Below are 16,001 nucleotides of genomic sequence, written 5' to 3'. Positions count from 1 at the left end.
TACCGTAGCACCCTATACCAAGTTACCAGTCCTTATAAGAACTTTTGTGGACCAAGCAGGTTGTGTATTAGTGTTTAGCAGACTGTACGTCAGTCCCTATACCGCTGAAGGACTGCTGCAGTATAGGGCAGCGGTCAGCAGTGGTGCACGTCAACCCTATCTATTGTGGACCGATAGCGGTCCTTACAGAACAGCAGACTGTACCGCACTCAAGCCTATGTACCGTAGCACCCTATACCAAGTTACCAGTCCTTATAAGAACTTTTGTGGAACAAGCAGGTTGTGTGTTAGTGATTAGCAGACTGTACGTCAGTCCCTATACCGCTGAAGGACTGCTGCAGTATAGGGCAGCGGTCAGCAGTGGTGCACGTCAACCCTATCTATTGTGGACCGATAGCGGTCCTTACAGAACAGCAGACTGTACCGCACTCAAGCCTATGTACCGTAGCACCCTATACCAAGTTACCAGTCCTTATAAGAACTTTTGTGGACCAAGCAGGTTGTGTATTAGTGTTTAGCAGACTGTACGTCAGTCCCTATACCGCTGAAGGACTGCTGCAGTATAGGGCAGCGGTCAGCAGTGGTGCACGTCAACCCTATCTATTGTGGACCGATAGCGGTCCTTACAGAACAGCAGACTGTACCGCACTCAAGCCTATGTACCGTAGCACCCTATACCAAGTTACCAGTCCTTATAAGAACTTTTGTGGAACAAGCAGGTTGTGTGTTAGTGATTAGCAGACTGTACGTCAGTCCCTATACCGCTGAAGGACTGCTGCAGTATAGGGCAGCGGTCAGCAGTGGTGCACGTCAACCCTATCTATTGTGGACCGATAGCGGTCCTTACAGAACAGCAGACTGTACCGCACTCAAGCCTATGTACCGTAGCACCCTATACCAAGTTACCAGTCCTTATAAGAACTTTTGTGGACCAAGCAGGTTGTGTATTAGTGTTTAGCAGACTGTACGTCAGTCCCTATACCGCTGAAGGACTGCTGCAGTATAGGGCAGCGGTCAGCAGTGGTGCACGTCAACCCTATCTATTGTGGACCGATAGCGGTCCTTACAGAACAGCAGACTGTACCGCACTCAAGCCTATGTACCGTAGCACCCTATACCAAGTTACCAGTCCTTATAAGAACTTTTGTGGAACAAGCAGGTTGTGTGTTAGTGATTAGCAGACTGTACGTCAGTCCCTATACCGCTGAAGGACTGCTGCAGTATAGGTGAGCGGTCAGCAGTGGTGCACGTCAACCCTATCTATTGTGGACCTATAGCGGTCCTTACAGAACAGCAGACTGTACCGCACTCAAGCCTATGTACCGTAGCACCCTATACCAAGTTACCAGTCCTTATAAGAACTTTTGTGGACCAAGCAGGTTGTGTATTAGTGTTTAGCAGACTGTACGTCAGTCCCTATACCGCTGAAGGACTGCTGCAGTATAGGGCAGCGGTCAGCAGTGGTGCACGTCAACCCTATCTATTGTGGACCGATAGCGGTCCTTACAGAACAGCAGACTGTACCGCACTCAAGCCTATGTACCGTAGCACCCTATACCAAGTTACCAGTCCTTATAAGAACTTTTGTGGAACAAGCAGGTTGTGTGTTAGTGATTAGCAGACTGTACGTCAGTCCCTATACCGCTGAAGGACTGCTGCAGTATAGGGCAGCGGTCAGCAGTGGTGCACGTCAACCCTATCTATTGTGGACCGATAGCGGTCCTTACAGAACAGCAGACTGTACCGCACTCAAGCCTATGTACCGTAGCACCCTATACCAAGTTACCAGTCCTTATAAGAACTTTTGTGGAACAAGCAGGTTGTGTGTTAGTGATTAGCAGACTGTACGTCAGTCCCTATACCGCTGAAGGACTGCTGCAGTATAGGTGAGCGGTCAGCAGTGGTGCACGTCAACCCTATCTATTGTGGACCTATAGCGGTCCTTACAGAACAGCAGACTGTACCGCACTCAAGCCTATGTACCGTAGCACCCTATACCAAGTTACCAGTCCTTATAAGAACTTTTGTGGACCAAGCAGGTTGTGTATTAGTGTTTAGCAGACTGTACGTCAGTCCCTATACCGCTGAAGGACTGCTGCAGTATAGGGCAGCGGTCAGCAGTGGTGCACGTCAACCCTATCTATTGTGGACCGATAGCGGTCCTTACAGAACAGCAGACTGTACCGCACTCAAGCCTATGTACCGTAGCACCCTATACCAAGTTACCAGTCCTTATAAGAACTTTTGTGGAACAAGCAGGTTGTGTGTTAGTGATTAGCAGACTGTACGTCAGTCCCTATACCGCTGAAGGACTGCTGCAGTATAGGGCAGCGGTCAGCAGTGGTGCACGTCAACCCTATCTATTGTGGACCGATAGCGGTCCTTACAGAACAGCAGACTGTACCGCACTCAAGCCTATGTACCGTAGCACCCTATACCAAGTTACCAGTCCTTATAAGAACTTTTGTGGACCAAGCAGGTTGTGTATTAGTGTTTAGCAGACTGTACGTCAGTCCCTATACCGCTGAAGGACTGCTGCAGTATAGGGCAGCGGTCAGCAGTGGTGCACGTCAACCCTATCTATTGTGGACCGATAGCGGTCCTTACAGAACAGCAGACTGTACCGCACTCAAGCCTATGTACCGTAGCACCCTATACCAAGTTACCAGTCCTTATAAGAACTTTTGTGGAACAAGCAGGTTGTGTGTTAGTGATTAGCAGACTGTACGTCAGTCCCTATACCGCTGAAGGACTGCTGCAGTATAGGTGAGCGGTCAGCAGTGGTGCACGTCAACCCTATCTATTGTGGACCGATAGCGGTCCTTACAGAACAGCAGACTGTACCGCACTCAAGCCTATGTACCGTAGCACCCTATACCAAGTTACCAGTCCTTATAAGAACTTTTGTGGAACAAGTGAGTTGTGAATGTTTAGCAGACTGCAGCAGAAGGGCAGCAGTCAAGTATAATATCCTTTCTATATTTGGAAGAAAGAATATTATACATGTACAAGCCTATTACTGTACCACTGATACCAGTCCTGAAAAGAACCTTTGTGGAACTAATAATAACAGCAAGTCTTTAAAATTACCCTCACTGCCTGACAACACTGCTTCCTTCCTGTCCCTATACAAATTGGCAAAAAAAGAGAACGATTAGTGGTTACTGGAACAGCTCTTTTGTGGACCTTGATAGTAACAGCTAATGATGATGATGATGATGATGATGATGAAAGACTAATCTGGCTGTCCCTGTAGCATACACCGTCCTTTCCCTTTCTCTAAACTAACAAAAGACACTCAGGCTGCTGCAAGAATCAGCAGCACAGCAAACCTATCAACACCTAACACCTATACCAGTCCTGAAAAGAACTTTTGTGTACCAAATAGCTAGTGGTTTATCTCTCCCTACTCCACACAGGAACCTGTCCCTATCGTAACAGAAGAAAGAATGTAAAATGGCCACCGGATCGGGTGTATTTATAGGTTAGGGGGAATGTACAAGTGTCCATGTGCTGTCATGTCTCAATTGGCTGTCCTGTATCACATGATAAACGTGTCACCAAAGGTTAAAGTTCTTGTATACATTAAACACGTAAGTCCGCCGCGGCGAACGACGGAAAAAGGCGTTCGAACGTGCGGACCGCGAATGTCGGAAATTCGCCGCGAAACGACCGCCGGGCGAACCGTTCGGCCATCACTAGTCTTGATTATCTCAAAAACATGCTGTACAGATGCATATGCACTTTTGTTGTGGCATGTGATTAAAATACTACATAACAAATACTGTGTGTACCTTCAAACACCTGGATCACAGCTTAAGCTGGCCATAAATTATACAATTTTCTTATTTAAATTCCTTTAGATTTACTTTCAACTATGTACTGCAAGGGCCTGTCTGATTGCATACAAATGAAAGTGTTTAGGTTTGACCTCATACTATATGGTTTTGGTAAAAAAGGAAAATTGTATAATGTATGGCCAGGCCAGCATTAGAGTCTCAAAGCGCTTTTCCACTTATGTAGTCAAATGTGAGAAAAGTCAACTATATGTTTGTTATGTGTTCCTATTTACACATAATGTTTATATATATACTGCTCAAAAAAATGAAAGGAACACTTTGAAAACATATCAGATCTCAATGGGGAAAAATATAATGCTGGATATCTATACCAATATGGACTGGGTAATGTGTTACGAAGGAAAGGAAGAAAATGATTAACCTACAGAGGTCTGAATTCAAAGACACTCCCTGAAAATCAAAGTGGAAAAATGATGCAGCAGGCTAGTCCATTTTTCTTAACCAATTTCCATCCCAGCCATCGTCAAATGATGTCCGTCTCCCATCCTGGGTGGGCGTCATATGACATCCTCAGCTTCCTGGCCATCTAGGGGGCACATGCGTGTCTGCCGCGTCACTTGGGAGCCGATGCCCATGCCGGGCACCAGCGATTGCCGGCGATTGTGTAAACTAGAGATGAGCCGAACACCCCCCGGGTTTGGTTTGGACCAGAACCTTTGAACGGACCAAAAATTCATACGAAATTTAGAAACCTATTAAAGTCTATGGGACTCGAACGTTCAAAATCAAAAGTGCTAATTTTAAAGGTTAATATGCAGGTGTATGCTTCAGGTGTATACTGTGCTGGAGGCACACAACACCCACTTTAACTCCTGCAGATGCCTGTATTAGAGAACACCAGCAATAAAGGGTAGATACAGGTGTATATTGTGCTGTGCTGGAGGCACACAACACCCACTAACTCCTGCAGATGCCTGTATTAGAGAACACCAGCATAAAAGCGTAGATACAGGTGTATACTGTGCTGGAGGCACACAACACCCACTAAAGCCCCATACACACTATCAGATTTTCTGCTGACTTTTTCCTTCAGATTTACCAAAACCATGTAGTACAAGGGCCTGCCTGATTGCATACAAATTGAAATTCCTAAGGTTTGATCTCATATTATATGGTTTTGGTAAATCTGAAGGAAAAACTCAGCAGAAAAACTGATAGTGTGTATGGGGCTTAACTCCTGCAGATGCCTGTATTAGAGAACACCAGCAAAAAAGGGTAGATACAGGTGTATACTGTGCTGGAGGCACACAACACCCACTTTAACTCCTGCAGATGCCTGAGAAAAGAACACTTGCCTATCTTGCTCTTTCCCTGCACGCCAAAACACACTACACAAGGCCACCACGCTGGTGGCCTTATATAGTGTAGGTCGTGTACTAAACCCCCTGAGCATCCTGCCTGTGGGCAATTATGGCTCTCCTCACTGCCGGCGCTGTGATTGGCCAAGCATGCTGGGTCACAGTGCATGCTTGGCCAATCATGAGCCAGCAATGCACTGTGATGGCGTAGTGCATTGTGGGGCGTTTGTGCCACACGAATTTGGTGCGAACGGTCAAGAAAGTTCTGAATTCGCCGAATAGATGAACGGCCGATGTTCGAGTCGAAAATGCATTCGAGAAGAACACCGAGCTCATCCCTAGTGTAAACATACAGATCCATGTCCTCTCAGGTGAGAGGAGACCGATGGTGTGTTCCCAGTACAGAGAAACACCAATTGTTCTCCTACCCTTGTGAGTTCCCTCTTCCTTCAGTTAGAATCACTCCCCAGGTAACACACTTAACCCCTTGATTGCCCCCTAGTGTTAACCCCTTCACTGCCAGTGACATTTATACAGTAATCAGTGCATTTTTATAGCACTGATCGCTGTACAAATGTGAATGGTACCAAAATAGTGTCAAAAGTGTGTGATATGTCTGCCGCAATGTCACAGTCACAAAAAAAAAAATCGCAGATCGCCGCCATTACTAGTAAAAATAAAAATAACATAAAAAATGCCATTAATCAATCCCCTATTTTGTAGATGCTATAACTTTTGCGCAAACTAATCAATATAGGCTTTTTGCGATTTTTTTTTTTACCAAAAATATGTAGAAGAATACATATCGACCTAAACTGAGGAAAAAATGTGTTTTAAAAAAAAAAATTGGGATATTTATTATAGTAAAAAGTAAAAAATATTGTGTTTTTTTCAAATTTGTCACCGCAGAGGTGATCAAATACCACCAAAAGAAATGCTCTATTTGTGGGGGGAAAAATGCTGAAATTAAATTTGGGCACAGCGTTGCATGACCGCGGAATTGTCATTCAAAGTGTTACAGCGCTGAAAATTGGCCTGGGCTGGAAGGGGGTGAAAATGCCTTGTATTGAAGTGGTTAAAATACATTGCAGCAACTCAAAATGGTACTCAGTTGTTTGTATGGCCCCTACGTGCTTGTATGTATGCCTGACAATGTCGGGCATGCTCCTAATGAAGACCCCTTGAACGGCCTTTAAGGAAAGGGGGCCTTGACTGCTGAAAGCATGGCATCACTGTGGGTGTGAACCTAAAAGGGAAGTTAAAATGGTGTTCCAACCCAAAAATTTTTTTAAAATTCATGAATGGGCCTAAAAAAAATAAGAAAAAAGCATTTGAAATTTTTTTTTACTCGCCTATAAATGGTTGTTGCTAGGGGGTCCCTCGTAGTCTGCCTCCTTCAGTGCTTGGGTTCTTGACGTCACTTCCCCTTGGCGCAGGAAGGGCTCAGCTCTGCCTCCTCCCTCTTGTCAATCATCTGGGACACGTCACAGGTCCCAAATGATTGCGCGGCCAATCATGGCACGTGGTGCTGCTCGCACATGCGCAGTGAGTGCCCGGCTGTGAAGCTACAGCCGGACGCCCACAGTTTCAATACTGAACGGAGGGGGAGACGAGCAGGGCTTCAATCCCCCACATCGCTGGACCCTGGGACAGGTAAGTGTCAGATTATTAAAAGTCAGCAGCTGCAGTATTTGTAACTGTTGACTTTTATTTTTATTTTCTTTAAGAGGAACACCGCTTTAAGTAGCTCCCTTAGGATTGGCTAGAAAGACCTGAGGTGACTGAGTGGAGCCTGAACTCTAGGAAAAGGCCATCAACTTATACAACACTTTTCTTTCCCTGCAGGCTTGTCAGTTAATGGTGGTATTGATCAGGAGAATTCCTGGGACCAATACTCCACTTTTGATACAGCACTTTCTTTGCTTTTTGCTTCCTACCTGTACACTGTGACTGTTCCATCCCAACAACATGGAAGGTCCTGCCCATCCTTTATCCTTTTGGGCATTGAGATTGACATTGTGTAGATGATCTGCCGACTTCCTGGGGTTAATTAGCTTCTTTCCTTGGTTAAATTCCCAAGGGAGTCTAGGAAGCTATGGCTGTAGCAGCTTCAATCTTTTTGGGCCATCTTGTTTTTCACATATTTCTGATGGGCAGTGCCTTCTGTGGGCGTCTATGGAATGTATAACAGATACACGTCATTAGGTACAAATTAACAGTCCTATGCGAGATGACTTGGAAGGCCGGTTGTCCTTCTTGCACTCCTCTAATGGTCATTCTTGGCCCAATTCTATTTGTTGTGTAACATGATGCTGTTAGAGCTCTTTCCTAATGTTGTGGCAATGGAATTATCTGTGGTACAAGTAGTTAACTGCCTCTCTGCAAGCTCTCCACCTTTGTTCTCCCTGTTGTGTTTTTCTGGTGCTTGGATGTCTTCAGTTGACTGTTTAGTTTCATATTTAGCTAATTCCATTGCTGATTTGTCCTCTTGTTCACAGTTCGCCCGCTTCTCCTCTTTGGCTTTATCGGCTGTGGATCTTCCTTGTCCTTCCTTTTTTGTGTAGTCTTGTTTCTGACTCCTGTTGGGCCTCAGTCCATGCCTCCCCTCCCAGAACGCTCAGGTAATGTGCTGGGAAATTTGGGACGAATGGGTGCTTCCACCTGTTGATGAGTTCTCCCTTTCCCCCTGGGGACAGACACCTGGCTCTTTTCTCCTACCTCCTCTACCTGCAGGATATAGTTGTGGCTGGTTCGACTGCATGTACCGCTCCATCTGCTATATTGTTTGGTTCAGAACATTCAGCTTGGAGGACATCTCCAAAGTTTTCTTATTCAGAGGATTTTGAGGGGTTAGAAACATATTTCTTCCCTGATTCTCAGCACCTGTTTTCTGTGCACAACTTAACCTACATCCTCTCCATTTTGCGCTCTGTCTGTTTTTGCATTTAGGGCTCTCTTGTGTCGAGTTCCCTTTTCTTGGGCATTCTGTGGCACCTTTAGGGTTAGTGAACTTGTCCCCAAGGACAAACGCCCAGTTGGTGGTAACTCAGAGGATGTGCTGATCACATAATCCTTTGTTTTATCTCCCGCTTATTCTTCCAACCTCAACAAATTTTTTTCGGGTCTTCCACCTTTTCCTTTTCCCAGCTGGTCTTGCCTCCTAATGATTTTTCTCACGTACTCTTTTCTCATTGGTGCAGCCATTGCTGCCCATAGGATGGGTTTTTTCAGATGACGGAGATGGTTTTTGGGTAGATGGGAATCATTTCAATTTTTTCTATATGTTTGTCCTCACCTTTTGTTCTGATTTCATGTCTCTCCCCAGCATTACTTTATTACTTTGGATGATTGTTGACTCTTTTGTTTATTGGGCCTCTTGTCATGCCAAATTTTGACACTGTGGGGAGCATTTTCCTTTGCAGTTGGCAGAATTCCTTATTTCGCAGTTTTCATGGCCTACACTGGCTGCTGGTATTAACTGAGACAATTTGTTTCAGGCCCCTTCATTCTTATCATCCATGTATGGGTTAACAATGCAAGGCATTACCGGCCTGTAGATTCAATCTCCTCTATTAAGCATATTGTTGCTCCATGTTGTGCCAGTTTTACCAATCTATTGTTTGGTCCAACATTGTTCCCCTTTTCGGTTTTTAGGCTGGTCACATACTTTGTTCTTGTTTCTAGTTCTTGTTCAGAGCTGTTTCCCCACCAGGTGAATGCCTACATTTTAAAATTTGTCCACTGGATTGGTGGCATTGTTGTCTGCCACTGGCATCTTGAGGGAGATAACAGTATTTATTAAGACCTGATGGGGTTCATTTAAATGATTGCCGTCAATATGTTAATCTCGGCCTACAATCTGGTGTTGAGAAGGTGCTGGCTGTTGTGGGGCGCTTGTCAGTGTACCACTGACTTACATGTGGCGGTTTTGACCTTGCCAGCAATTGATGTTGCTTTTATGGGCTATGCCAAGTTAAATTCTGAGGTCAGTCTAATGCCTGTCTGGCACTGATGGTAAGGACAGACCTCTCAGACTATGTGACTTTATATTTATGGGTGCCCACGGTATACTATGACTGGAATTGTTGTTTGGTAAATTCTGGGGTCAGTCGAATGCCTGTCTGACACTGATGGTAAGGACGAGCCTCTTAGACTATGTGAGTTTATGTTTTATGGGTGCACATGGTATACTGTGGCTGTCAATGTTGTTTGGTACATTTGGAAATTTGTACTTTTGGATAGTTCAATAAAGCTGTGGCCTTGTCCTATTTCCAACTTAATCAGCTTCCGTGTCTTTTTTTGGGGAGGCAAGGTATTAGTTATTAGTTGGTCATAAATGAGCCTATGCTTCTCAGCATCACAGACCATCCCATCACAGATCCCCCCTTCCCCCATTACAGACCCCTCTCCATTACAGATTCCCGCCATCACAGACTCCCCTCATCACAGACTATCCCATCACAGATTCCCCCCATCACAGACTTCCCTCATTATAGAGCCCCCTGTAGCACTAACCCCCGAAGGAACTGCTGGTTAGATTGAGCTTACCGTTACCTTCTTTCTCCTCACTTCACGTCTAGGGGTGTCCCGTGGTAGATGGCCCAGTAACTTGAGAGACTGATGACAGATCCACTTAAATGGATTTTATTTGCAAAAAACGTAGACAATAAACAGTCTCTTAAAATGGGATCAGAGGGTTGGAAAGGAAGTTCAGGTACTCTTAGGCCCCTTTCACACCGGGGCGGTGTGGCCATCGGCGGTAAAGCGCCGCTATTTTTAGCGGCGTTTTACCGTCGTTTTAGTGGCGGTCTGTGGGTGCTAGGGGGGTGGTTTTAATCCCCACTAGCGGCTGAAAAAGGGTTAAAAGTGTTTTTTGCCCGTGGTATTGTCCCATTGATTTCAATGAGTAGGAGCGGGTTAGGAGCGGTGAATACACCGCTCCTTCACCGCTCCAAAGATGCGGCTATCAGGACTTTTTTCACTGTCCTGCTAGCGCACCACTCCAGTGTGAAATCCCTCCGGCTTTCACACTGGAGTGAAAGGGGCCGGTTTTTTCAGGCGCTACACAGGTGCTATTTTTAGCGCTGTAGTGCCTGAAAACCGCCTCAGTGTGAAAGGGGTCTAAGTGTCAAAGTCAATATTGAAGAACTTGTTTACTTTGACTGCATCCAGAGAATAGCCATTCGCAACTGGATGTTCACTCAAGGTGGACAGTCCCTCCCTCACAAGGCCTAGCAGCCAACAAGGTGCTTACTCGGGAACAAGTCTCTGCCACAGACGTTGTTGTAGAACATACAAGGATAAGTCTCTGCCACAGATGTTGTTGTAGAACACGTAGGAAAACTAAACACTCGTGTGATTCCTGGATCTTTCAGCCAGCTTGGCGATATCCACGAGACCGGATTCTCTTGGGTACTTCAGCTCCTCCAGGCTCTTGCTAAGAAACCAACCTGTAAGTGGCCTTCTTATGAAGAGTCCTCCCCTGGATAGCATGAAGTCACTGGGTCTTTTCCAAACCGGAAACGGCACCCAAACACCTCAGAATCCTCCTTTAGTTTCCTTGCCTCCAGCTAGCCAGCCCTGAGACAACAAGATCGGGTGGTACTGCACCCCAGGCCATAGCCGTCCTGGGGGCTGGTCAGGAGGACCAGGACCAAGAAGTCAGTACATCCTTCTGGACCGGAATCCCGAACCACGTGACATCCGCATCTTAAATACCCTCTCCCAGAAAGCACAGCAAGAACACCACTCCCACTGAGCGGGCTCCGAGAGAGAGTAACCTAAGCACCCGACCAGACCATAGTTACATGCCTGCCAGAAGAAACAGTACCCCCTGTGGTCAGGCTGAACATCTCATAGTCCAGTCAGACTGATGCTGAAGTCCAAATTTAGACAATTGTACCCAAACCAAACTGTAGTTCAGGTGTAACCTTAAATTTGAAAAACACATAGTGCGTGCTCTTCAGGAGCTGGCGCTACACCCCATCACAGATCCCCCCATTACAGACCCCTCTCCATCACAGGCCCCCCCTTCACAGACCCCCATCACAGTCCTCCATCAATATTACAGACTGCCCCTTCCATAAGATCGCAGCACTCCCCCTCTTATACCATATTTACACAAGATGGGAACCATGGCAGGTCCAGAGACAGGGTGGGACTTTTCATGTGAAAGGCAGGTGATTGATTACTGGGACCAATCACCCACTTCTTAACTTGAAAAGTCCTGCCCTTTGTCCGGACATGCCATTCTTTCCATCTTGTGTATATAAGGTAGGGGAGGGGAGGGGGAGTGCTGCGATATTATGGAAGAGACAGAGCTGCCATGCCTGCAGGGCCAAGTGGAGGAAAGCTGTGCATCTGATCTGAAGCACACCAAACTGCTGGGAAAAAATCTTCTTTGGCATCAATTTGCCGCCTCTCTCAAAGTGGTGCCTGGGTCCAATGGACCCATGGAGGGCCAGCCCTGGGAAATCCCTCTCGTGGAGCTATTGTGTTCTCCCGGGGGGAGCTCCTGTTGGGAGAACACAGTGATTATTGCTAGCGGTTATAGCTGTGGCAATAAACATAATCGCATGCTAGAAATTCAACATGCTGGTTGTACCCAAGTTAACCAATGGATCAACTTAGGTGCTATCAGCTTGCTCATGGTTTGAATCGTGCCCAGTTCAGCCGGGACCGACTGGGATTTCGAACCATCTATGGTGGGCATAAAGCAGTAATAAAGTTGATGGGGGAAAAAAAAAACCCACAGGCTCCCCACAGGCTCATAGCATGCACTACATACTAGCACATTATGACAAATATATTTAGAAAATGGATTCCTCCAGCGGCACGCTCTCACTGTTAACAGGTATTCTATCTGCACCCAGTCTTCGTTCCAGGTACACGGGCACTGGCTGTTTGAATGGCAAAGCCGCGATAACGTCACTCTCGCACATGCGCACAGCCACGGTCTCGGCACAGCACTCTCAATGGACAGCATACTCGAGTGTGCCTTCCACTGTGTGCATATAAAATAGTATACCATTTGCCAATAGAAAAAAAATAATATATATATATATATATATATATATATATATATATATATATATATGTTCCGGGATTTCATTTAAAAAATCTGGTCACCTTACTATAGGTAAACCTTATTATAGGCTTACCTATAGGTACAACTTCCTCTTTAATAGTTATGTTTGACTGTATACAGCAAGTTTTGCTTACTATGTGGCATTAGACTGTTGCAGGTTTAACAAAACAATTTGTATAGTGGCCTTTTTGATGAAGTTGGGATGCAAACTTTGGAGTGGAGCACAGCAAGCAAATGATGGTCTGTTAGACAGGGGCCTCCAAACTTTCTAAGCAAAGGGCCAGTTTACTGTTCTTCAGGCTTTAGGGGGCCAGACTGTGCCCAGTGAGAGTAGAAAATGACACGGCATTAGTGCCCCATCATTGGTTTCAATGAGAGGAATAGTGCCCCACTGTTGATATCAATGAGGAGAATAGTGCTCCTTTGATGGTGTCAGTAGGGGGAATAGTACCCCATCATTGGTGTCAGTAGGAATATTCCCTTAAGGGCCACATAAAGGCAAGCAAAGGGCCACATCCGACCTCGGGCTGCACTTTGGAGACCACTGTGTTAGAGTATAGAGCCAAAGCCCTTAAAGAGGAGGGCCGGTTATACAAAAAAAAAAAAAAAAGTCAGCAGCTGCAAACACTGCAGCTGCTGACTTAATCAACACACTCACCTGTCCAGGGTGCCCGCGATGTCGGCCGCCCGAGGCCGACCCGTCCCTCGGCTCTCGGGTCCCGGTGCTGCCATTCCTTGTAAGGGAAACAGGCAGTGGAGTCTTACGGCTTCACTGCCCGTTTCCTACTGCGCATGCGCGAGTCCCGCAGCTACTGCGCATGCGCGAGTCCCGCAGCGCTTTCTGAATGGGACGCGCTGTGTTCTGGAACACACAGTTCCCAGAACACAGCGCGACTCATTACCCAGAAGACACCGCGACGAAGACAGAAGACAGAAGATCTCCGCGGAGGAGGAAGAGGAAGATTAGGAGAAAGTGCCTAGCAACAGGCATTTCTGGTAAGTAAAAAAAAAATTTTATTTTCATTTTTTTTTTTTTTTTTATATTTTTTTGTAATTTTTAATATTTTTTTTGTTTTCAGGGTGGCCCTCCACTTTAAGGGGACAAGTTTGTCCCTTTTTGTCCACAATCTCTCTGTTCCTTTAGATGTGGACACTAAGACCAGTTATATGAGCCAAAGGTGTGACACCCCCAGTTGTATCCTTGGGTTATGAAGATTTTTCACGCAATTTGGCATTGACAGTATACTATATGGTGCTATTTTTGCATTTTAATTGTGTTGAATAAAATTGATGTTTTTAGCCCAGTGGATCCTGGTGTGTGGGTAGTTGCACTCCTGTTCATGTTACTGCATAGTTAATGCCACTGTTGGTCATAATTTGACATAGGACCATATTGTTTTTGTTTAGATTATATTCGTGGATCTACCAACTGCCTGTATCGACATACGATCGTATTACTCTTCGGCTTGTGTAAGAGTGAAAATCACGCATAAGAATGCTAAATAAATAAAAAACTTACAATCTTCTGGGCTGTGTATTGTGAGTGTCTGCACAGATCAGCACTGCCTGGATCTGGGATATATATATATATATATATATATATATATATATATATATATATATAAATGATAACCTTATAAACTGTGAAGACAATGTAGAGTAGAGGCTGTGCAAAGAATGCTTAGTCTGGCCTGCCAGAGGAGAGGGTGACACACTGCAGAACAGAACAATGCTATCTATGCAGGGGGCTGCAGAGAGAAATGCACAGTCAGCACAGTGTGGGGCTCCTCTGGTGTTCTTTCAGTGTAGATTCCAGGACTTAGCAACCAAGAGCAACGTTATTAGACGTAAACTGCCAAGTTATTTCATATTTTAAAATAACAGCCACACGTGCAGGCTCATACTGTTTGTGCGTTTAGTGTATTGTCTAAATGTGGAGGTATCTAGTTAATATGGAACTGTAAGTCCCTGCCATTCCAGTCTCATTTGTTATACAAAACAGAAATGCCTGGGCTCAGTTAGAGGTTGGTGAGGCCTGCTGGAACTTGTAGTCCCACCACAGGTGAAGACAAGAACACACTTGTATTTGTTGGGATTTGTAGTACAACAGGTAGCAGTAGTAGGGCCATGTAGCATGTTAACCATCAATTAATGCAGAAAGTTTGGAGTTTAAGTGACACCCTTTATTGGCTAACTAATGCTGGCCGTACACTATATGAAAAATCGTCGGAAAATCGGTCATTAGACCGTTCGTTTTTTCGACCAGTTAGTGGGCACAAAATCGATAATCGTTTGGATGTTTTTGAGCTGAAAAAATGAAGGGCAAGTTTGGAAATTTTCTCCCGAACGAACGATGAATTGAAAGGTTAATGTATTTCCCATCCGACCTGTCTGCACTAGGTATATGTAAAAAAACGAACATAAAATGTATTTATTTATGTCCACTGAACGATTTATCGGTCATTACATGATGGCACCATCGTTTGCACTCACGGCCGAACGTTCGTTTTTCGAAACTGGGTTCGGCCGATTTTTCGTATAGTGTATGGCCAGCATTAGGCTTTTAATGTTTTTGGGACAACTTAGTCGGGTTTTATACCTTTTCATATGAATAGTACCACAAACAGAATTCCCCCCACACAGCTTATACTATGCTTGGCTATGCAGGATCACAACAAAGAACCAAAAATAAATCTACAACCTAAAGTCATGCTGATGCTTGTAGTTCCACAAGAAACAAATAATAGGCTACAGACTTAAATGTGATGTATGTGTACCACAACAACAACAGAGCCACAATAACCTTGATTATAACTAGTACAAGAACTAAGTGCTATTATTAAACGTAATTCCCATATTAGAAACCCATGTCCAATACACAGGGAATGGACTTCCTCTGCAGTCCCCTATTAAAAGTTGTGAAATGTAAACACAAAACAACAACTGGTTTCACTCACACTGAGACCTGAATCAGCTGATGGTGTCCCCTTGTCACTGTGCCTGGGACATCAAAGGACAAAGGTGTCACCTGGAGATCATCATACATGGCACTCACCTTTGTCAGATAATGATGGCTTTCCTCTTATCCTCCTTGAAAGTTGCCAGGCTCTAGCTGTGGATATAGTGTTCTCTAGTGTTTCCTGTAGAATAGATGACCAAGACTCTGAGCTCAGGCGCAGCCCCCTTCAATGGGTCACACATGTACACCCCCTCTAGGGGGTCACCACATTGCAACACTGCACATCCAGGTCTGGATTCAATAATCAGCTCCTGAGATTGTGTGCTGCTGCTTCTTCTTCCAAATGCAGCCTTAATCACTAGCAGCCCTGCTTAGAAATGAGTGATAAATGAGACTTCCCTCCAATCCTGGCTGGCTTGTGGGGGGGGACTGAAGATGCAGTGTAGTCATTGATGGTTAGCTTTTATGAACAGAGCTGCTTCACTTCTATAATGTGTGTGAGGAGTGTGAGTAAACTGCTCTTCATTTATCCTTGTGGGGGGAGCAACTCAGTACTAGTAATCTTGATACACTCCCCTGGAGATACCTCCCTCTCACTCCATCACATCACTGTCACTTCAGATAATTCCCTAACATAGCTTCCTCACTGGAGATAATTCCTTCCACAAGTGTCACTGAGGTAACTCCTCACTGCAGCCCTGTAACTGGAGGTAATTCCCTTCCATAGTACTGTCACTAAACATAATTCTCTTCCACAAGTGTCAGCCCTTGTACACACGGTCGGACATTCTGACAAC

At 45.2% G+C, this 16,001-nt stretch overlaps 1 protein-coding gene across 1 annotated transcript in view; it reads right to left on the bottom strand.

The window, feature by feature from the left end:
• WDR86 (WD repeat domain 86) overlaps window positions 1-15,707 on the bottom strand; it is a 102,882-nt gene extending 87,175 nt beyond the window's left edge. Inside the window, exon 1 of the mRNA XM_077491185.1 lies at window positions 15,301-15,707. The gene's annotated coding sequence lies outside the window, so the exon portion shown is untranslated. The remainder of the gene's footprint in view (window positions 1-15,300) is intronic.
• Between the last annotated feature and the right edge of the window lie 294 nt (window positions 15,708-16,001).

This window comes from Lithobates pipiens, unplaced genomic scaffold, assembly GCF_037356315.1.
Source record: "Lithobates pipiens isolate NorthernLeopardFrog02 unplaced genomic scaffold, aLitPip1_a1.2 Scaffold_19, whole genome shotgun sequence".
Lineage (NCBI taxonomy): Eukaryota > Metazoa > Chordata > Amphibia > Anura > Ranidae > Lithobates > Lithobates pipiens.
Note: the sequence above shows the minus strand (reverse complement) of the source record. Positions and strands in the feature narration are given on the sequence as shown.